Source organism: Lampetra fluviatilis, chromosome 33 (assembly GCF_964198595.1).
Source record: "Lampetra fluviatilis chromosome 33, kcLamFluv1.1, whole genome shotgun sequence".
Taxonomy (NCBI): Eukaryota; Metazoa; Chordata; class Hyperoartia; order Petromyzontiformes; family Petromyzontidae; genus Lampetra; species Lampetra fluviatilis.
In genome coordinates, this window is record NC_136307.1 from 8,361,460 (window position 1) to 8,384,992 (window position 23,533).

Here is a 23,533-nt window from a genome sequence, read left to right on the forward strand (position 1 = left end):
GACTCCTTGTAAAAAGGTGTTCAGTTTTGTTGCCAGATAGAAGGGTAAAGAACCAATTATCATATTTTTACTGGCAAATGAGGTTCCCATAGTGTAGATGCTTGCCCCGAGCTCTCATACTCTGATGGTGCATTGTCTTTGAGTTGTGCGCCTTTTGGCGTCATCTGGTCCAACCCATATGAGACTAGGCTCTAAGGAAAGCTGTCTCGGGTGTGGATCAATCAACTTTAAGGACGGTGCACATTATCAGAGTTATGTTCTTTTGTTTGTATTATGACTGCAGGTATTGCGGTCTATGCAAACATGACTCCTTGTAAAAAGGTGTTCAGTTTTGTTGCCAGATAGAAGGGTAAAGAACCAATTATCATATTTTTACTGGCAAATGAGGTTCCCATAGTGTAGATGCTTGCCCCGAGCTCTCATACTCTGATGGTGCATTGTCTTTGAGTTGTGCGCCTTTTGGCGTCATCTGGTCCAACCCATATGAGACTAGGCTCTAAGGAAAGCTGTCTCGGGTGTGGATCAATCAACTTTAAGGACAGTGCACATTATCAGAGTTATGTTCTTTTGTTTGTATTATGACTGCAGGTATTGCGGTCTATGCAAACATGACTCCTTGTAAAAAGGTGTTCAGTTTTGTTGCCAGATAGAAGGGTAAAGAACCAATTATCATATTTTTACTGGCAAATGAGGTTCCCATAGTGTAGATGCTTGCCCCGAGCTCTCATACTCTGATGGTGCATTGTCTTTGAGTTGTGCGCCTTTTGGCGTCATCTGGTCCAACCCATATGAGACTAGGCTCTAAGGAAAGCTGTCTCGGGTGTGGATCAATCAACTTTAAGGACAGTGCACATTATCAGAGTTATGTTCTTTTGTTTGTATTATGACTGCAGGTATTGCGGTCTATGCAAACATGACTCCTTGTAAAAAGGTGTTCAGTTTTGTTGCCAGATAGAAGGGTAAAGAACCAATTATCATATTTTTACTGGCAAATGAGGTTCCCATAGTGTAGATGCTTGCCCCGAGCTCTCATACTCTGATGGTGCATTGTCTTTGAGTTGTGCGCCTTTTGGCGTCATCTGGTCCAACCCATATGAGACTAGGCTCTAAGGAAAGCTGTCTCGGGTGTGGATCAATCAACTTTAAGGACAGTGCACATTATCAGAGTTATGTTCTTTTGTTTGTATTATGACTGCAGGTATTGCGGTCTATGCAAACATGACTCCTTGTAAAAAGGTGTTCAGTTTTGTTGCCAGATAGAAGGGTAAAGAACCAATTATCATATTTTTACTGGCAAATGAGGTTCCCATAGTGTAGAAAAGCTTATGTTGCAACCTTCTATGTGTTGTGATTGGAGCTACCATTCCCCAGTATAATTTTGTGACATATGTAGGGGGGTGGTGTGGAGAAAAAATCCCCACAAATGTTCGTTTCTACATTTGGTAACATTTTAAAGGTTATGTCATGACACAGTGCAAAACAAACATTACATATAATTATTTCAAGTTATTCCGTGATTGCTTTAAGAATGTCACGCTCAATTTTTTTCTGAAAATATAGTGCTGGTAGGGTAACTCCGACAGCCGTGCCAATGAACACAACCATTTTGACGGAAAAAAATGTTACGCGTTAGCACTGCTGGGGTTGTATAATCCCAAACTGAACGATTTAAATGGCTGGCTACGATGGCTGGACATGGCGACTGTACGCACACAAAATTAGCAACTGGGACAGTAGCAAAGCACATCTCTCTCTATAATCTTAACAAAGTCCATAACTTGAGGTTGCCCAGTTACGGAGCACACAAGCATGCAAGCAATCAGCATAAAGTGCTCTCAATAAAACTGGTATTATTAAATTAATCACACGCCTGATTTTTTTTCCCCACAATTTATCAGCGTCAACAATTCTGGACTCTTACTTTACTTGTGATATATAATATCCAGAATAGCTTTGTAGGTAAATATACTCTATAAACGCTATGTAGATATTCTGTATCGTGGTATTCATGTAATAGTTTTCTTAACTGACCAGTATATGCATTAAAACATTTTTTTAACAAACCTATGGACTACATTTTATTCATATGGACATTAGGTGTAAAATGTATGTATTTCTCAATTAATATTGATCAATAAGTCTCAGATACTGAATATGCATCAAATATTGTACGTTAGGATTTAGCGGTGCATCAAATGTTAACTTTTTCTTCAAATTATTTTTAAATAGTGTCAATTTTGACCAAATAGTAACAATAAAAAAGCACTACAGACCACTGTTAGTCATGTGACCACCACGTCTCACAGTGGAGGCAGGAGAGTCAAGGGGGCAGACAGAGAGACAAAGAAAGAAGAGACAAATGAATGACGAAAAATGACGGAGACAAAGCAAGAGACGCACGAGACACAGAGACAAACATATAGTCAGACAGACAGAGGAAGCCTGGAAAAGAGACCGGGTCAGAGAGAGAAAAGGGGAGACAAGAGACAGAAGGAGAGACAGAGGGGGACAGAGATACGAAGACGTTTCAAAATTAACTTTCAATGTAGCCGAACACCTAAAGTACTCGATATTTTTCCCAATAGTAAAGAGTGCTTTTAGGTATTTGTTTTATAAGTATATGATGTATAACTATTGTTCATTTAAATATAATTGTGACGCCTCAGTTAAATCCGTAATAGACAGTCATAATAGAAAAACACACTATCAATTAAAAGGCAATGCTTAAAATGTTTAGTTAAGTCAGTGGAACGAATAGATTTAGGGAATTAAGGGGCTGGAATTGCCCAGATCATTTAAAAGGTGCAGGAGCAATAGTAGCAACAAGTATGTGTGGACAGAGCATCAGTCACACCTTACGTACTACAGAACATTCATTGTTAAAACCTGGCTCTATCAACCTCGTGATGTTCGGTCTAACTCAGCTTGCCAGTTTGCCTCAGTAGGATGCCTAATTATTTTGGCTATCCATTGTTCCATGGCATTGAACAGCTGTGATGATTCTTAAAGAGATGACCAGAGCTGTTCTCTGCCATATTGTCTGCAGTTATTTTACTTGAATCGCTGCTCAGCTTAATATCCGAAGCCATTGACACGTGCACCACAATTATTCGTAGTATTCTCCATCCGTGCACATTTGCTAGTGTCATCATGGTGACAAAAACACGTGGTGCTCAAACACCAACATAATAGACTTTACCCCTTAACTTATGCTTGTTGCAACATCAAGAAACACATGAAAAACCCTAAAACACTACGTACACTCCCCCTGTCAGACAGCAATGAAATGGTTTGAAACAATTATGGACTGGGAAAAACATATTCTGGTGCTCAAAAAGCATGGATTGGGACGAGGGAATGCTATAGATGCCTCTCTGGAGAGTTTTTGGACTACTGTTCCATGCTGGTCACATGTCTTGGAACAGGTAAGAATACCCCCACTGTAACCTACCACACGTGACCTGCCAATTTACTGTGGTGTAAGCGTTTATACTACTGGGGTGGACAGAGGCAAAGAGATGATAAACTTTCCCCATTTCTTTCAACTGCCAGGCTGGGGAGATCCAACATTAGTACATAACAAGACACTGCAAACTTGTGGACTTCACTCACTCCAGCCGTAAGGCCTAGCGCACAGTTCCTCCAGAACAGACACCTCAAAACCAACAGCCCAGACCACCAAAAACCACAGAAATTGCTGTGATTTCCCACATGAATGTTACGTTTTAAGACACCAATCGACAAGCTCACCGTAAAAAAATCAACATCACCTTCAGTCAGCAACAGATCTAACCACTGATAGTGGAAGTGGCCCTCAGGGGTCACAAGGTACAAACAAAGCACCCGGATATGATGGCCTGTGTCCTAAGTCCCTAAAGGGCCTGGGAGTATATGTGTAAGGACAGTACGGGGCCTAGTGGCTGTAAATATTGATTGTGTAGTGACATCGGGGATGTCACTGTATGGTGCCGGCCCGGAAGAGCCGTGCCGTTCGATGTTCCTACATCGTGGACAGCACCGTGTGGGTGGCTATGTGTAGTACCAGCCCTAGCGGGGCTTGGTAAGCACTGGGATATTGCGGGCACCATGCACAGCGTGTGGTGGGGGCTCCCACGAGGGGGAGTGGGTGAGCGTCAGCCCAGGGGCAGGGTTGCCCTGGGCCATGGCACTTTGGTTGACCCCGTAGACACGTGATCTGGAGAGTCCACACAAGGGGCCCCAGGTGGGGGGGCTAGTGAGTGGTCACGTGTCCAGGGAGAGCTCTTGAGAAGGATCGAGAGAGAACGAGAATGCTCGAGAAGCCGGGCGGGGCCGAGGGCGGAGTGGCCCCGACCGTAGGGGGATATAAGGCGGGTCCCTGAGAGGGACCGGGGTCGCTGCATTCTACAAGCTGGAAGCTCAACACCTACAAGCTGGAAGCTCAACGCCTACAAGCGGGAAGCTCAACACCTACAAGTGGGAAGCTCTACGTCTCAAGCTGAAGCTCTTCGTCCTACAAGGCAACCACGTGGTCAGAGACCCGAGTAAGGGTCCGACCCTTCATAGCAGTAACTCCTCTGTATAGAGTAGTTAGCTGGGTGGTCACCACCCTAGGCTGTATCTGGTGAAGGGGAAGTTACTGCTTGTGTTACGTTTTACAAATAAATGTGTTGCCTCTAAAAGGAACGTCTGCGACTCAGTTGGACTCACTACAATTGCAATGAGGACAGGCAGGGTCAAGTGAGGTAACTGAGTGAGGAGTCAACGCGGAAATAGAGATGGAACGCCCAGGGTGTTATAGTGAGGCAAAGGAGAGAGTTCTGGAAAAGGGGGGTGGCAGAGCCAAGGGGAAATAAAAGGCAGTGCGGAGTGGGGCTCGGGGCTGCTGTGGGGATTCGGGGTCCGGACTGTCGTCGCTGTCATCACGGTGGATCGCCCTCATCGTCTTGGAAGGCTAGCAAAAAAGTTATATACAGTATCGTCGCCGTGGCTACTACATCGACGGCTCCTATATAGTCAGTCAGTCAGCTATATAGTGAACGTCGTGTAGCAGCTACATAGAGTCACCCAGTTGTATATGGTCAATCTACGTTCACCTGATGCCATCGAGTCGGGTGGACTGTTATATATAATAAATATATATACATAACTTAAGCAAGACGGCATCTCTGAGTGCTACATTACATATGGAACAATGGCTAACACATATCTTTATCATTATACACAGGACAAGCAATATACCAAAAAATGGAAGCCAAAAAGTCATCGTTGCTCCGATCCCAGGAAGCCACAAGACTGCAGTTACAGGCAAATTTGTTATCATGTCCTCCACCTCCAAGTTGATGGAACATACTGTCGAGCTGATCGCCACTCACCATTCAGTAACCTGCAGTACAACTGGGTGTCAACAGGGTGCAGTAGTGTTACCTCCCTGGGGAAATGCTGGGGGTCAAACAGAGGTGAGAGCGGATCCAAACGACAATTCCTGCTAGGGAAATTCCCGGGGTCAGATAGAGGTGAAAGCAGATCCAAACGACGGATCGTGAGGGGATGTCACCTCCCAGGGTAAACCAGAAAATTCCAAGAAGGGGCGTGGCTTGGGCGGAGCCAGCCACGAACCAGTATAAAAGCCAGAGCGCTGAGAGCTCTGGCTCAGTTCTCTCTCCACACGAAGACTGAAGCCCGGGCTGAAGATAGGACCCTGGACCCAAGCTCTACAGTCCTTCTAAGGGCTGGAGCTCAGTGAGGCCAGTGGTCAGGGGGAGAATACGTCCTGGAGAGACAGGACCCTGGATCCAAGCTCTACAGCCCTTCCAAGGGCTGGGGCTCAGTGTAACCAGTGGTCTAGACCTACAGACCGAGTGGTCGGGTCAGTCAGCCTCCCCTAGGTCCTAGCCGGAGGACGTTAGGTTAGCGGGTCACCAGTGAATAGGTCCCGCCGAGTCCAGAGGCCATACCTCCCTAGGTATCGGGTAAGGGGACCGTCATACCCCTTGTGTGTTAGGGACCGTGTCGCAAAGAAAGACAATAAATATAGTGTGCCTCATAAAGAAGTTTATTTATAAATATTTGAACACTACAACTGGAGTCAAAAGTGGTTGAAGGAAAAAAAATGGAAACAAGACGAACAACCGGCGTGCGAAGTCCGGACGAAGATAACTCAGATTTACCTACGGGGGCTGAAAACTCCACTGAAGATGCCGGCGGGCTGCCGGGCGCCCAACCACCAGCCCGGCAGCCGACCGCTCCTCTTGCCACAGGCGACGGGATCCGAGCTGCACACTGCCGTCTCGCCCAACTTCTACATGCTGAGCCTCCATTCTCGACTAGATCAACTTGGAAGCTGCGGGCGGAACAGACCAGACGCCAACGAACGTTCCCGCCATCGGACAAGCCGAACATTTTGAAATTCCCACCGAGGGATCACGTGCTTCCGCCGGAAGCGGAAGCCAGATGCATCTCGGGAACGTTGGGGTCCAAATCATAATGCGTCATTGGCGGGCGACGCTTCCAGCTCCAACCACTCATCAGACGCCGCGTCATGACGGCGGCGACCTGGTACAGTAGACGCCATCGGTCAAGCAATCGCCGATTTTCGGATAGAATCCAAACAACTTTACGCAGCACCGCCGGCCACTCTTCCAAAAACGCCTACCCATTCTACGGGAATTCACGTCCACAGGAGGCGACTGGGCAGCGTTCCAGTGTCGCTTCCTCAACCATCAAGATATGGTGGGCTGGTCAGACGTGCAGGCGCTACGAGCGCTCCAAGCCACCTTGGACGACGACACTCTCGCCGCTTTTATCACCATCCCCAAGCGGGACAGGGCGACGCTGCTGTCGGCACTCTGGCGGATGTCCGACATTTATGGACCACCTTCAGATGTCCTGCACCATTTCTACAAAAGACGGCGCAACTCCAAGGAATTGCCACTTGCATTCCGCACCGCTCTACTCGCCATGGCAAGGGCGGCTTACCCGCGGATGGACGACGAGGCCATCAATGCTCTCGTCCTCCAAAAACTGCTAAAGTTGGCGCGTGAGCTGCACATCGTCATCCAGGCGGTGGACGACGAAAATGTGTTCGCTACGGGCAGCTCGGAGCATCCACGCTCATCTGCTGCTCCACCGGGACTCAACCATCGCCGCCTCGGCTTCGACATCGGAGCCTGCCTGCATGGATGCCGGGCTCTCCCCCGACCGCTTCGCAACGAATACGTCCTGGAAAGACAGGACCCTGGATCCAAGCTCTACAGCCCTTCTAAGGGCTGGGGCTCAGTGTAACCAGTGGTCTAGACCCACAGACCGAGTGGTCGGGTCAGTCAGCCTCCCCTAGGTCCTAGTCGGAGGACGTTAGGCTAGCGGGTCACCAGTGAATAGGTCCCGCCGAGTCCAGAGGCCATACCTCCCTAGGTATCGGGTAAGGGGACCGTCATACCCCTTGTGTGTTAGGGACCGTGTCGCAAAGACAATAAATATAGTGTGCCTCATAAAGAAGTTTATTCATCAATATTTGAAGACTACAATACCAGGCTTTCCAGAATTTCCCCTATGATTGAACCCCAACTGTCTCCTGAACTAGCCAGATTATGAACTCGCCATACCTGCTGTGAACAGATCATTACCTTCACCACTCTCATAAAATGTTTTTTAGCTTCAACAAAAAACTGGCACAGCAATGATTGACCTCTCTGCTGCCTATAACAGTGTTTGGAACTATGGCCTTCTGCTGAAATTGGGCAATATTATCAGATGCCCTTCTACTGTACACCTCATCAACATGGTGCTCAGCAACCGTACTTTCAGGCCACAACTCGCTGTTAAACACAACCACAAGGGAATTATGAACAATGGCATATCTCAAGGCTTGGTTACCAGCACCTATTTAACATACATACAAGTGACCTGCCATGTACATCACCTCCCAAGTACATATATGCAGATGACATAGCCCTTGCTGCAAAGGGCACATACTTCGATAAATTGCCAATACTCTAAACGCTGATCTAATTTTATTGAAGGTATATTTCCCTCACTGGAGACACTGACCAAATTCCTTCCAAAACCACCATAAGTGCTGGCCACCTGAACAATCCTGCAGCGGATGCCACCACTGATGTGTCATTCTCTGGTAACCCAGTGCACTATGACCAGACTCCAAGATATCGGGGGTTATCATGAACAGAAGCCTGACTTTTAAAAGCCCTACATAAAACAGATCTGTGGAAAGACAAAATCAAGAATCGCCCTGCTACAGAAACGTTCAGGAACGACCTGGGGAACCTCAGCTTATGTCCTTCGAACTGCTACCCGGATCACTCATCTACTCAGTGGCAGAGTATTATGCTCCAGCCTGGTTCCGGAGCTTGTACAGAAAACTGTTCAATGCACAATTAAGCCGCAACACGGAAACTGACGCCAATCCCATGGCTCCCCATTCTGGTGAACATTCTGCCACCAAATATCTAGAGACGTGCTGTCTTTCCGACAGCTCTGTTCTTCACCTGAGGACGGCTGCTTGCGTTCTGGCTGAAACGTCGTGAGAATTCTATTGTTTTATTTTTATTATTGTATTATTACCCTTCTATGTGACTTTACCGAAAGAACCAAGAATATTTAGTTTACACGTTTTCCCATCCACCAAACCTCAACAATGTACCTCCCCCACTGACTCAAATCCCCAATCCCCCCTTCTAGGATCACGCTGTCACCATCCTAGAATCTCACCCAGATCTGGAAGAATGCTGGCGAAAAGAGTGGAACACGGACACCCAGAATATACACCTTGATTGAGACCCAACCATCACACCGCCTGGCTTTGGTGAGACACTGGTGTAACTATCACTCGCATCAGAACGTCGACAGGTCAATACACACATCTCCTTCACAGATGGAAAATAAAAAATAAGTCACAGTGCACTCGTGGCCATGCAACCTAAACTACGGAACATATAGTAAACCATTGTAGTCTGCACTCTCTTTCACTGGAGGAAGATCAAAACCACGCAAACCATCTCCTGAAGCCCTCTCATGGCTAGAAGACCTTGACATTGGCATTTAGCTCCTGAACATATTGCCACGCGCAAGAAAAAATCTAGTACAAAACATTAGCCAATACATAACATCATGAGCCAATACTATAATACTGTGAAGGAGAATTGGCTGTTATGAAAATCTACCAAAAAGGAAAAGAAAGCCTTCACAAACAGGAACGAAATTATTTCATCTTGATTCCAAGCACACTTTATCCCCATCCTTTAAAACTGGCACCAAAGTCATGGCTGGCCTCAAAGGTTTGCATTCCACAAGTTTAATCATGACAACTGCTATCCACACTTTTACTTTTTTTACATATTGACCTGTTAAGTTTTATATTTCTGTTTTCCACTTTTAAAAGTAATACGAGATGAATAATTGCACATATAGAAGTCAAAACTATATTACTTAAGTGGTAATACAATGTGTACTTTGATTATTTAACTCACACTGTCAACCAATTCCAACACCTTTGGAAACTGTTGTCTCCAGCTCTGTCTTTTTATTTGTTGGGAAAGAAAATGACAGACTCAAATTCCTTACAAGATGAGATGCAGTAATGACCAAATTTAACTAAAAAAAACTATTGTAAAACTAGATTATGTTTGTCTTGGTGTGTGTCTCGCTCGGTGTGTCTTTGTGTCTCTCTCTGCATTTGTGTCTGTCTATGTTGTCTCCGTGTCTGTGTTTTGTCTCTCTCTCAAATTTAGCAATCTTTGGAAGAACGTAATCAACCAGGTGGGGTGTTGACTATTGTGTTAGCCGACTCCCTGTGTTGTATTGCATTATATTTCTAAGTTCACGATGTTTCTTCTTGGTTCTTTCAGTAAAGTCACGTAGAAGGGAAGTAATAAAATTATAAAAATAAAACATAATAAAATTATTCTCACGACGTTTCGGCCACAACGCAAGCAGCCGTCCTCAGGTGAAAACCAGGTCCGTCGAGGCAACGGAGTCTGAATGAAACAGCACACGAGCTTGGAGCATATATATAAGCTGGGCGCCTTGACAAAGGAATTTGCATATCAAGAGGAATTTAGCATATTTATGGGAAATGCAGGAATGTGATTAGTACTACATATGCATGTGCATTATGCAGGATTAACAGCATCAAAGGGAGCTGCAGTTACTGCTGCAGTTGCTGCTGCTGCAGTTGCTGCTGCTGCAGTTTCTGCTGCTGCTGCAGTTTCTGCTGCCGCTGCAGTTACTGCTGCCGCTGCAGTTACTGCTGCTGCTGCAGTTGCTGCCTTATCCATTTTAATATAACACTATGTATTATTCTACCCACCCTAATGTGTATCACACTGCTATATATTTACTATACAATTACGACACCATACATTACTCTGCACACTGCACCATGCAGAAACTGCAGCAGCAGCAGAAACTGCAGCAGCAGCAACTGCAGCAGCAGCAACTGCAGCAGCAGCAACTGCAGCAACTGCAGCAGCAGCAACTGCAGCAGCAGCAACTGCAGCAGCAGCAACTGCAGCTCCCTTTGATGCTGTTAATCCTGCATAATGCACATGCATATGTAGTACTAATCACATTCCTGCATTTCCCATAAATATGCTAAATTCCTCTTGATATGCAAATTCCTTTGTCAAGGCGCCCAGCTTAAATATATGCTCCAAGCTCGTGTGCTGTTTCATTCAGACTCTGTCGCCTCGACGGACCTGGTTTTCACCTGAGGACGGCTGCTTGCGTTGTGGCCGAAACGTCGTGAGAATAATTTTATTATGTTTTATTTGTATTATTTTATTACTTCCCTTCTACGTGACTTTACCGAAAGAACCAAGAAGATGAATCCCTGCAGTCACGAAAGCTTTAAATCAAAATTCACGATGTTTGTTTTTTCTCATTCATTCTTACCGGATGATGGTTGCCTGTGTTGCAATCGAAACGTCGTATCCTATTATTATTTGATTTTATTCTCTTCGTGACTTTACCGAAAGAACCAAAGAGTAAACGACTGTATTATAAAAGTAATTAAAAAATGTATTACAAGCAGATAATGAACAAATTGATTTTTTTTACTTTGAGCGGTTTGAGAATGTTAACTGGGCAAATATGGAATACTATTGAATCCTAAAATTGTTGGATTGCCAGAGACCAAGAATCACACACCTTCATAATTAATGTTAAATCTGTCTCTGAAAGAAACACTTGCAACGATTTTACCTCGGGAGTTCTCACTTCCCTTAGTCCAGCTTTTCCTCAATTCAGTTTTCTCAGTTCATTTTTCAGTCCCGACGAGTTTCAATTCATCGGTCAGAGTCCAAGTGCTGTACAGTATGTAGCAAGTCAAATCCAGAAGGTGTCTTTATTCATACCCAGTGATTCTTAGCACTCTCTGCCTTGTCATCTAATCACATTAGTGCTCTGGTTGGTGAAACTAGAACTGCTGAGGACCGGAGGGTGATGGTTAATACTTTGTAACAGAATCATGGAGTTTTTTTGGACAAACATTGAACACGTTGGTCAGTGCGAGTTGGTAAAGCTCATGTGGGCAAAACCAAGATTTTAGTATACAGTACTATTAAAGCCTGTTCTTCTGTTTCATCATTTTGATACTGGCAAAAAGGGTCCCAAAGATAGCAACATTATTATTGTTACTTACCCAGGAAAGCCGCACCAAGTCCCAAGCACTTTTATATTCAGGACGGTTTTCACATATGAGGAATCTCAGTTGCATAATTTGCAAGTAATATTTCATTCAGCATTGGGATGTTTGCTCATTACCATTTACATGGTATATATTTTTTTCCAGATAACTTCAGTATTAGATGTGTTAAGATAAACTGTCAAAGCGTTAACTATCTCAAGATTCATCTTCTTGGTTCTTTCGGTAAAGTCACGTAGAATGGAAATAATAAAATAATAGAAATAAAACATAATAAAATTATTCTCACGACGTTTCGGCCACAACGCAAGCAGCCGTCCTCAGGTGAAAAACAGGTCTGTCGGAAAGACAGCGTCTGAATGAAACACCACCAGGCTTGGAGCGTATATTTAAGCTGGGTTGGAGGGGGAAGAGCGCCTTGACTAAATAATTTGCATATCAAGAGGAATTTAGCATATTTATTGGAAATGCAGATATGGGATTAGTCATTACTTGTGGAATGCGTAGGAGGTGGGCGGGGGGTTTCAAAGTCATAATATGCCCGTGCATTATGCAGGATTAGCAGCATCAAAGGGAGGGAGTAGGGTTAGCATTAATAAAGGGAAGGAATGTTAATAGTATGGAGCTGCAGCAACTAAACCACCACGTAAAAAACTAAAGTATAAACTACATCAGTATCATCAGTATACTAAATATACTCTCCAATAACCTGAGCTACTAACAGTAAGTAATACATTACAATTCTATGTCGCAAAAAATATAATATGCTTCCAGCTAAACTTTTTTCTCTTACATCACACGGGTCTACCCCGTACTATATACTGCCATAGACAAACCCAACTTTAAATTATATACTGTATTACTATACACCACCCTATACCTTAGACTATACATTGTAATATTACACTATGTATTATTCTACCCACCTTACTGTATACCACACTGCTGTATATTCACTATACAATTACGATGCTATATATTACCTTATACATTGTATTAAACATTAAACTTTTATACTATTTATTATTATACAATCTGCTATACACTATACCATTGACCGTCGCGTGAAAGGTACTAAGAGGAAGCAACGAAATATGTCAATGAGAGATTTTCTGATGACTCGTAGGTAATAGGACATACTAATTGGAATGAAATAAAACCAATTATTGCAGACAATATTGAGAAGTTTGCAAAGTGGACCAAAAGATTAGACCAACCCGAGTTCGACAAAAGGTGATGAAAGAAATACGGTGCTGACAGAAGACAAATATTACAGGACAGATGCCACTCCGACATAAGTACAGAGGACATCGATTGTTAAAAAAGACAAATAAAATAACAAAAACACGGCGTAGATGAATGTATAAACATATACAACACAGATGAATCCAAAATACAAGAGGGTACAAAGGAGACATTACAGTCAGCACACATTAAGGTTGGACTCATCTTTCAATGGAGACAATACAGCAGGAGGCAGTAATCTAGGACGACGTATTGAGGGACAGTCTATTATGGTCAATCACTTTTTCCTTGTAAATAAAACTCAAGGGGAACAAGTTTACTTTGTATGATTGTATTCATTCTGCGATTAAGTGTTATGAATTTTTTTTCTTTCAAAAATTCACTCCCATTACTCTAATGGGAGAAAAAAAGATTCAAGAATTGAAATTCCAACCCTTATCAATGCGATGCACAGGGTTCTAATTGTTCCAGCTATAACACTATATAACCATTTCTTTGTTCTTGGGTAGTAAGTGTTATTTCCAAATTGCTTATGCCTTAAAAGTACAGACAATGGCTATTATTCCCCACAAACTTTGCTTTTGTGACCAGGACAGTGATATTTTGAAATGTACCTATTTTCAATGAGAAAACGGGCAAATTTGTCTCTTTTCATTCACATAAAGTCAGAAAAAACAACATATTAATCAAAATTCACATGTATTTATACTAAAATAATAAAAAAAATTACTACGAAAGATTTAGACACCAAGGCGCACTACCACAAGCGAGACTGGCCACAGCGGATCGAGTTTTCTCTGGGGAGGAACAACGTCAAGTGGGAGCCACTGGTGGACCCCCAGAAGGTGCTGATGCCACCACTGCTGAGTGTTAACATCCCCAGCGTTTAACAGTACTCTCTTTATTGTCAGCCAACACTGGTATAAACATGGGCATTTGCGTTTCTTTTCTATCATGTGCATCCACAGTGACTTGCGCACAAACACGTCCAGGCCCACGAGTACCCCGTGCCCTCTTTTAGCCCCGCCCCCCCTCCCGATACGTTCCATTCATTGGCTACCACATTCTGATAAGCTCCTCCCCCCCTCTCCTCCCCCCTTAACTGGTATTTAAGAGCTTGCATCTTGAATCCCTCCCTCACTTGATGCAGCAAATCTGGCTGTGACGGTCCCACCTGATGACGGAGACTTGTGTTGCCTCCGAAACGTCGTGATTTTATTGTTTTATTTTTATTAATTTTAATCTCAAAAAACGACTCACTTCTAAATATTTTGTCACATTTTTTGTATTACTTTAGTATAAATACATGTTAATTTTGATTCATGTTGTTTTTATCTGACTTTATGTGAACGAAAAGACACAAATTCGCCCGTTTTGTCATTGAAAATAGGAAAATTTCAAAATATCACTGTTTGTGGGGAATAATCGCCATTTTCTATACTTTATAGATATAAGCAATTACGAAATAACACTTACTACCCAGGAACAAAAATTGTGTTACATAGTGTAATTAATACAGTTGTCAGGTTGCATAATAATTATGCCATCAATTAAGATGCAATGATGAAAGTCAAAATGCAAGTATAAATTAATAAATCAATAATAGGCAACATTAAATTGGCCCTCAATTTAAGCTAAAAAAGTGATTTTTCCTGCCTTCACATTTTCTGATTCTTAAAAAATGTTTAATCCAGGATAATTCACCTTGTGGTATATATACACACACATGCGCGCGTGCTCTACAAACCTATCCCAAAATATATATAAGAACTCCAAATTATCCATAAGAACACTAATCAAATACTGTACTGCACATTATAGATGCCCTGTACACTGTGCACATGTTCCTGTATGCAACTTCAGCCTTTCATACACTCCCACATCTTTTAATTCCATCTGAAAACTACAGGATACTGTTATCCTTTTCTTGATATTATGCAGTACACACGTGAAGCAGTGGCACCGTGGTTAGCACCCTGAAATCTGAGTTTTGTGACCCGAGTTTGATTTCTGGGAAATATCATTGGCGAGTGATACCATGGTGAAGTCGAGTTAACCAAACCCCATGACTGACAGGGCATGGCGAGGCCTTTATCCATCAGGTAATTGACGATTTGTTTTATGGAATACAGGACCAATGATTTAACGCTATACAGAACTAATGAAGTAAACTTGGAAAAGACAAAACAAAATTACCAAATATGTTTATCAGTCAATTTTCGTTGTACTGCCAAGTGAAAGCCTTCCAACATTGTTGCCATTTCCCAAGGTTCTGCGAAGCCACAATCCATCTCGCTCCCATACATCCGCAAATGTCATCATTCCATCTCCTTGGTGGATTTAGTCTCGGGCGTCTTGCCTCCTTTTTGCCACCGTCTCGTACATATATTTGCTTTTCTTACTTTCATCCTCCTCAGATGTGGCTTCTGGAGCATCTTCCTCCTCACCTGAAAAATATCTGAATCCTGGGATATATAAGTGTGCACATAACTTGCTTGTTTTCTGCATTGTCCAATTGTTTCTGGATTGCATCTAAGCCCAAGGTTTTTAACAATAACAGCTCAGAAACTGCACTTGATATTCACACATTTCACAATGGGCTTTTTTTTTACCTGCCCACAAGTCTATTGCTGCGGTGTTATGTCATCATTGCAATGCCAAACACCCCTGGGCAACGTGGAATCGATGTGACCTTTTGTGGGCTTTGCTTTTGACTTGCTCGTCCAAACGGCTCATTTTTCCACAGGCGCGACACCAACACATAAACAGACGCTGAATTCAATTAACATTCTGATCGGCAATACGTAAATAATATATATGTGAGGGACACCTTAACGGAGGATCAAAAAAAATGCATGCCAAGTAAGCATCGTATTGCATAAGTCAAAGACAATGCCTTGCTAATGCAACACAATACATATTCAGGTTTTCATATCTAGCAGTAGTTATTTCCCAATGCAAAAAATACAAATCTGACTTGCAACATCAAATTCACATGCCGCAATTAGCCATGTAAAAGCAAATGTAGGTTTTGGAAAAACAATATAACAGTCTTATAATCTGATTTTATTTTTTAAATAACACTTTTCAGGAGTTTTTTATTTTCTCAAAAAGCCAGTCCAAGGGTTTAATTAGTCACTCCAAACAAGCACCAGATTGAAACATTATGTATTCTAATAAAAACAAGTTGCACAAGTCTAAATATAAAATTCAGCCCTCTGTGGGGATCCATTGAAACTTTATGCAGGAGGAATTGCCCGGACCTGATAAATCTCCTGCACACCTTTCCATCACTGTAGCCTGCACCCTCGGAATCAGGCCACATTGAACCCAATCCCCTCTGCTATGTTGTGTTCTCTGTCAAAGATGTCATCAATAAACTGAGCATGCGTTTCATTTACAGATTCACATTGGCCTCGACTGGTTGGTGAACCAATGCAGAAAAACGAGCACGGTTTGCCTAAAATAATTTACCCGTCGTATATCCACATCGCCATTTATCAACTTTAAACTCATTATTTAAATACTGTCATTCTGTAAAAAGCACCACAAACCATTGTTTTGTACTCAACTGGCTAATTAACTACTTGAGCAAGTTTGGAAATACGTTTACTTCGCAATGTTTTATTTCAGCATAAATTGGTTTATTGTTTCATTCAATTATTACAGAACTAGCTTTACTACCCGTCTTCGCCCGGGACTTGGATCCACCATGCCCGGCCGCCTTTGTCTCCCCAGTGGCGATGTTCACACACCACACCAGTTACTCGTTTGAGTCGACCTAGGGGAGGCCCAGGACCGGTTCAAATAATCGTCACCGGTGGTGGCCATGAGCGGGAATCGAACTCGGGTCACCGGGTTCGTAGCGCAGCGCGCTAACCACACTACCGCTCCCCCCACACACACACACGGGCGCGCGTCCATAGGTACACATACACGCGCTTGCTGCAGACACACACAACTTTCAGGGTGCGTACGGCAGTAAACGACTGCAATAATAAAGCAATGTTGCGCGAAGAACGCCTTAGACCTGCAACACATTTGTATGGCACTGCACCCGCGGGGGGTTGGGGGGGGTGCGTGACATCAGCAGGCATACTCCGTTACGCTTCCGCATACGGGTCACATGACAGATGTGACATCACAGCTCACTTGCCGTGCAAAATATATGCATTATTGTGCCCCCCCCCCCAAAAAAAAATATATACAAAAGTCTATTTTTATAATTTTTGCATGGTGTACAGTCTGGAAAGTACCCAGATGGCAAATGTCAGGTTTGTTGCATTTCGGGAAGTATGCTAAACATTTCGAACAGACACACATTCACAAATTTCCCTTTTATATATATAGAAGATTAGCCTTACACAAATAAAGTTGTACTCTTTGATTTTCCTTTATGCCACACCTGGTAAGAGGCATGTAAGAGTACAACGAAAATGTACTACAGTAGAGTACTGATATGATGCGCACTATGCTTGGATCCCGTCATCCATGTTTAGCCAAGCAATTTACACCTTGAATGCGCACAAAAGCACACATGAACAAGGATTCACTTGTCCAGTAGATATCCTATCTGTGGCGATGTGAGAGACGAGCATTGTGAATCCTATTATGTGTCAAGTTATCCACAACATCTTCTCTGTTGTTGAATGGATATTGGCACGCAACTCCACTTGACAGCAAATAATTGCAGATGCAGTAATAGGAATTCGTTCTGCAATACGGGAAGAAGAAACCCAGAAATAGAAATAACAGGGGGTGTGAATAATTAGCATTTTCGCAGAGTTATAGATCCCGCTGATAATTTAATGTAGTAATAAGAGCTCTAACTGTAAATTATTATTTTAAAAAAGTGGATAAATCTGCTGCCCCACTTTGGAACGGACTGGTAACCTTCCCCTGTGATGAGGGTAAAGTGCGGATTGAGAGAGTGGACAGGCACAATGCACATACACAGACAAAGATCCCCCGTATAGCCTGAACAGACTTTTGGGGCAAGTGCTGTTAGCGTGCACCTATGAAGCCCGGCACGGCAACACGAGGGGGTGGGGGATTGGCCACCACCACGCCCGACCGCCTTTGTCTCCCCAGTGGTGATGTTTAATACACCGCACCAAGTACTCATTTGAGGCAGAGTCACCCTAGGGGAGGCCGAGGACCGATTCAGATAATCATCACCGGTGTTGGCCATGAGCGGGAATCCAACTCAGGTCGCCGGGTTTGTAGTGCAGCACACTAACCTGCTACACTACCACTCCCCACAGAACACTCACACACAAGCAGTCAATGTGCATGTATGTACAACCAGTTTGTCGATTCATTGCTGGATGACAGCCTCCCCATGGCTATACTTCACCACGCTGGTGACAATGCGTGTTTTAAGGGAGAAGAGGGATGCTCAATATAATTGAAACCTTCTGTACTGCACCACACCTATTACACCTGGTGGTCGCCCATCAATCCAAGGGACTATTCCAGTCTCAAGCCCTGGTTAGATCCCGAGATAGGACTTCGAGATGGGGGCCGCATTCCGACCGATGCGGTCATTGCTATATGTGCAAGGACTAATAAGGCATGCACATGCAAGAATTGTCGGAGCCAAAGCGTCCGGACCTCTAAAGAGTGATAGAAAAAATAAATCGACATTGCACGTTCATTGTACAGTACTGTTATTTTCCCGCGTTATTCGCGAACTTGCTATCCGTTGTTGCATCAGAAATTCTACACGACTGCATCTATCGAGAGAGAAGGAAAGTGATGAGAGAGAGAATGTGATACGAGTAAGTGATTATATAAAGTGATGAGTTAAAAGAAATGTGCTGCTCACGAGCACCTCCGGAATGTATCCCTCGCAATTAACGAGGGAATGCTATACAGCACTGTTCAACGCACAGCTCACAATTCCACGTGGGTGGCTAAGGCATACAAAAATGATCTTAAAAACTGAAAATAAATAGTGCGCATACATTTGCTTTAGGCAAAGCGGATTCAATTGAGTTTTTTGTGTGAAGGCTCAAAGTTGTTTTTTTTTGTGTGTAGGACCCCAATGTTGGATTGCACACACACTTACCACCGTATTCTCCCCAATGCAACGCCCTCCGGAAAGTAAGACGCGCTCCGAAAATGCAGAAGAGCTCTGGAAAGTAAGACGTGGTCGGGAAGTTAGGACGTGCTCCAGAAAGTAAAGACTCCCCACCCCATACACTTCCTTGTAACCCCGGGATCAAATAAACGTATTACAGTTATGATCACAAAGACATACAGTATACTGTATATACACACACACACTTCCTGGATCATAAGACGCACCCGCCCTACCGACAAAACATTTAAGGCTTTTAAAATACTACACGGGGAAAATGGGGGGGGGGTGTAAGTGCGTCTTACAATCCGAAGAATAAGGTTGCTTACATCGCCGCATTTCCGTGGAAATAATAACTTAATCGGGAACACACGCTGTTTGTTCTCAGCCGAGGCATTACCAAAAAAAAACCCAACGCGGGTTACGTAACGTTACATAACCAAGGCAACGCCACACACACAACGAAAACTGCCCACATTGTATTGTCCATCAACAGGCATGGGGGGCTAAAGCCACCCAAATAAGCAAGCCAGACACAATTGTGTCGATTCTCTGTTTAAAAAACAAAACGTAATACGCTTCATTGCAGGCTATGCCAACATTCTTATACTGTACTTCATTCGACCCAACCCGAAATGACTCGACTGACGTGGTGAAGTATGGCCTTGAGATCTAATACAGTTACTGCGATGTAACGCCTCCAAAAGACCCGCACTGACCTGATCAACAACAAACCAACGACCAGTGCGGTGAAGTATGGCCTCACCAAATGCAGTGCTGACTTGACAGGCGTGGCTGAAGTATCGTGGGTCTCATAAACGAATTCAGTGACATAACAGGCGGCCAACGCTGACACACACCAGTGTGGTGAAGTATGGCTTCTGTCTTAATATAACACTGTAACACTTCCCAACGACCCGCACTGGTTTCGTTCAGATAGGTCCCCACTCATCGTGAAATGATCAGAGGGCGAGCAGCCACAACATATCCCCTACCCCCAATCCATGCTCCCAGCACAGACGACGCTGCTAAAGCTTTTTGGGTTCCAATTCGCCCTTGGCCTGGCCAACAATCATCAGAGTATTGGCAAGAAGGCAAGTGCTACTGCACTGTACTCGTTGTACCATTGGACATTGGAACAAGCCATGCATTTTGTTTGTAATATAGTACAAACATACGCATTTTCCAAAAAACCCAATAGAAATATTCAGCTTTCAGCCACTTATTGGCGGTGCAATGTACAATTATGAGCTGACAACCGGGCGTTTTCAACGCCCCTTTACAATAGGTGTAGTGAAATGAAATATTATCCACCTTATTGCCCGCCACTATCCGTGGGAGCTAGTAAAGAATGCTTATCCGCTCCCTGTTCTTATTTATTATTCGATAATTCACTAAATTAGGGAGCGTGAGTTTATTTCCCCACGTGACCGTGAATAAGAGGAAGTTCTACCGTGTTTGCCATGGTTTATCCACTGCTCGATGAGGCCTCCCCCACTATATGCCACTGCCATCTCTCGCCATCACATTCGTGTGCGTCCTCTCAATCCCAGTTCACACGGAACGTTGGTCCAAAGGTCCCAACCACGTGCCAAGCGTTGGCACGTAAACTGGGATGGTCGGGGTATATTAAAGACGAGTATAGCATACTACATTAAGACATACCGTACTGGAGTGTGACGATAGGCTGCACATTATTTAGGACAGTTTTTTTTTAAACAAATGTATTTCGAGCTGGATTGTAGAATTGCTGGAAAGTGAGTTTGCGGGGACAGCATGGGAGGTCTTCATTCAGCAGTGGATAGAACATGTCTGATATAAAGATTGTGTCACAAAGTGTTGTACTCAAAAGAGAATAACATCAGATTACAGTATATAAAATATATATTTACGTGCTACTTATTCTGTGGTCAATCAGTGCGCCCATAAAGTACTGAATCGCCAATATAAGACGTTGCAATACTGTATATTGTAAAGTGAAATACATTTTAAGTTGGGGTATTTCTACCCTATATACCTTCAACATAAACACGTTTGGCAACCACACCTTAAGTGCGTGCTGCATATAGTAGATGTAAATATTAATCGATAGCAATTGATATCGATTATCTAAGCTGACGATCCATCCTGGACGCAAATCAATTTGCATGTGAGAATGTTTTCGATTCGTACGAGCTGTAATTTGTTCATGTGACTCCATCAGCCACTCGAGGCCGCTAAATTCACAATGTTTCACGATGTATCCACTATATTATAATAGTATCATCCACTCGGAAATCTGATTCTCGGCAATTCATCTAATTGCCGGGAGGGTTGATGGTTACACCCAAAATACTATTTACTATACTATATTTATTCCTGTACTTTTAAAGCATATGATTACAACAGGGATATCCAACAATTAAAGTAAACAATTGCTCTACCGATAGTCATTGTGTTACTCAACTAAAAATTGGCAAAGAAAAAACTGATTTGTTTAAAAAAAGGGGGGGGGGTGTTATTAGGTGTGCCGCTGGACGGGAGGTCGATGGGCAGGGCTTGAGGGACGTCGTTCCTTTCATCAGCTGAATCAGGCCGTGTGGCTTTCTCGAGGGCTTCCCACCTTCCGTGTAACATTTTGTGGAAAATTAAGTTAATAGACTCATCTGTATGCAGTCCTATAGCTTAATAAAAAAAACGTGTTGAGTTTCGTATTGCAATATGTATTGCTGGAAAGTTACATTTCCGTATATTCACCATAATTTACGTCCAAGTTATAACTCATCGGAAGAGACAAATTGTATTTTCGTTTGGGCGACCAAATGTTCTTTTCAGCTGTGCAGAAGAGTTGCAGGCAACACAACACATCTTGCAGATATTAATGAACCATCCCTTTGCCCATTGCTCATGTACTCAAGCCAAAGGTGTAATAATCAATAAGATAATGTTCTCCATTCGTGAGACAGCGGTGGGGTAGCACACAAACATGTGACCACGCAGCTTTGGATTACCCTGGCAATAGAGATAAATGTTTCGTACTACAATCTTATATCTCTATGCGACGTGGCAATGAGTCAAAATCACGAACACGTTTCACACAACCATCCTGTCCATCCACCTTAATGTGCCGCCCGCCTTCCCCTTGTTAAGCACATCCAAATATTCTTGGTTCTTTCGGTAAAGTCACGTAGAAGGGAAATAATAAAACGTGACTTTACCGAAAGAACCAATAATATGAATCCCTGCAGTCACGAAAGCTTTAAATAGAAACACATCCAAATAGTCGCAATGACTTCTTGTTTTGGTTCCAGCGCAAAGCACAGTAGTAGGTCAAAAGGTCACAACGGATGTGTTGCGAGGCTGCATTGTACACCACTGCATTGTACAAAACTGGGCTTAGTGGAAAACCGAGCACTGTTTTCAAATTAATCAAAAGGCATTGCACAAAAAACAAATACGTAAGAGGTCTTACAATTGCCTATGAATGCACTGTATATATTTTTTTAAAGGCAGCAAAATACCTGCTGTTCTGATTGTTGACTTAAACCACCCAGCATAATTTTGTTTTATGGCACACATAACAGTAACAAAGCAGCTTTATTAAATGCATAAAAATGTTAGCATTTAAAAAAAATACTGTACCGTGTTTACATTTCGTGCTTCCAAGAATGCGGTGATTAAAAAAAATTACTGAGCACTTGCCAAGCCTTCAGGACGTATAGTCAAATACTTGTTGCGGCTGTTTACTATTATTAATGCATTGCTAACACTGTAAGGTTAAATATAAACTGTAAAACCATTCAGAAAGCCTCCATCTGAGTATATTCCTGCGCTTGGGATATGCCGCTCTAACTCATCTTATCCGTGAACAATCACGAGCATTAAAAACTGATTCGCAAGCATTAAAGGTACAAATTACGGGAAAACATCGATAATAGAAAGACAGAGACGCGGAAAATAGGGTCGTGGATAAGAGGAATTCTCCTGCACGTGCAACAATTGTTAGAAACAGTGGACACATGATTTGCACGGAAAATCGCAATGTGAATACAAACACAGACACACATGGACGAAGACAAAGATCCCTCGTAGCGTCTACACATTACCTTTCGACACGGTGGCTGAGATGTTAACTACCTCGCCTGTTCGATCGTCACCCTATATATTTGTAGGTTTCGTGTTCTCCACGTGGTCGCGTGAAATTTCCTCCGGATTTTCCCCTCCATATTTAGAATCAACAACACGCGTTTAGAGTCGTTGGCCACTATAAATCCCCACGTGATATAAAGCCACTTCGTTGAGCTATCATTTGTGGCCAGGTTGCTTCTGAAAAAGGGCTTTATAGCTCAGTTGGCCTTACCTGGTAAAATAAAGAGTTTTGTAGTTTTTAATGGCGCGAAGAGAGGGGGAGTTGGCATGACGAGCGTTTCATAAGTGTAGTGACATGACGTCACTACTGTCGTGACTGTACGAGCGTAGGGACATGACGTCACTACCGTGTCGGCTCGGTATAGGGGCTGCAGGGGGGTCGCGTCAGGCCGGACACGTGACCAGATAAAGGGGGGCCAGGTGCCCCAGGGGGAAGCTTG

The 23,533-nt window shown here is 43.3% G+C and overlaps 1 protein-coding gene across 3 annotated transcripts in view; it reads right to left on the reverse strand.

Annotated features, from left to right (window-relative positions):
• The window catches only part of LOC144944025 (estrogen receptor beta-like), a 154,267-nt gene that overhangs the window by 116,288 nt on the left and 14,446 nt on the right, over window positions 1-23,533 (reverse strand). For 2 of the 3 annotated variants that reach the window (XM_078872034.1, XM_078872035.1), the window contains exon 2: window positions 18,954-19,019. The exons of the other annotated variant lie outside the window; for it this stretch is intronic. The gene's annotated coding sequence lies outside the window, so the exon portion shown is untranslated. The remainder of the gene's footprint in view (window positions 1-18,953; window positions 19,020-23,533) is intronic. 3 annotated transcript variants of the gene reach the window in all.